The sequence below is a fragment of the Cherax quadricarinatus genome, chromosome 32 (genome assembly GCF_038502225.1).
Source record: "Cherax quadricarinatus isolate ZL_2023a chromosome 32, ASM3850222v1, whole genome shotgun sequence".
In the NCBI taxonomy this organism is placed as follows: Eukaryota; Metazoa; Arthropoda; class Malacostraca; order Decapoda; family Parastacidae; genus Cherax; species Cherax quadricarinatus.
The window spans coordinates 20575941-20576794 of record NC_091323.1 but is presented as its reverse complement, the minus strand read 5'-3'; the positions used below and the strand labels follow the sequence as shown (position 1 = coordinate 20576794).

The 854-nt window shown below is 46.5% G+C and overlaps 1 non-coding gene across 1 annotated transcript; it reads right to left on the bottom strand.

The window, feature by feature from the left end:
• Window positions 1-476: 476 nt before the first annotated feature.
• TRNAL-CAG (transfer RNA leucine (anticodon CAG)) lies at window positions 477-560 on the bottom strand. Its single transcript has one exon. It is a non-coding gene; the product is annotated as a tRNA-Leu (tRNA).
• Window positions 561-854: the final 294 nt, after the last annotated feature.

Here is an 854-nt window from a genome sequence, read left to right as displayed (position 1 = left end):
GAGAGAGCCGAGGTCAGGTGAGAGGTTAAGAAACAGCCGAGGTCAGATGAGAGGTTAAGAAACAGCCGAGGTCAGATGAGAGGTTAAGAAACAGCCGAGGTCAGATGAGAGGTTAAGAAACAACCGAGGTCAGATGAGAGGTTAAGAAACAACCGAGGTCAGATGAGAGGTTAAGAAACGGCTGAGGTCAGGCGAGAGGTTAATTAATGGCGTAAAATACCGACAATTAAATGAGTGAAACACACGTGCGTATCGTCAATAAAAATACGCACCTGTTGCACATGTCTGCACATGTCTGCCCTGGCTCGTAATAATAATAATAATAATCTTTATATCTTAAAGTACCTGATATAACTTATGACTAGGGGAAGAAGGTGTCTTAAGGAAATACGCCCAAATGCTTCCACCCGCACCGGGACCTCAGTGTGTGACCTGAGTGCGCTGCCAACCGAGCTACGGGACACCGAAAAAATACCTGTCAGAAGTGGGATTCGAACCCACGCCCGGAAGACCGGACTGCGACCTGAACGCAGCGCCTTGGACCGCTCGGCCATCCTGACACATTCAACTCGATGGTCTATACCCAACACAAAGAAGAGGAAATCTTTCGGCGGCTGGACTTTATATAGGGATCCCTGGTAGTGAAAACTTGGATACTGAGACGAAAACTGCTGTCTTATGCATGTTCTGGTGCAGTGATTCTCAGCCCAGCACATCTTAAGTCCCACCAATCACGCTATCAAAAAATCTCGGTCCCACCAGGATGGAAACGGCAAGCACAATCATTGCGAAGAGGTCATTTATATGTTTACAGATATTACGTTGTTATGGTGATCATTTACGATAAGTTTTCG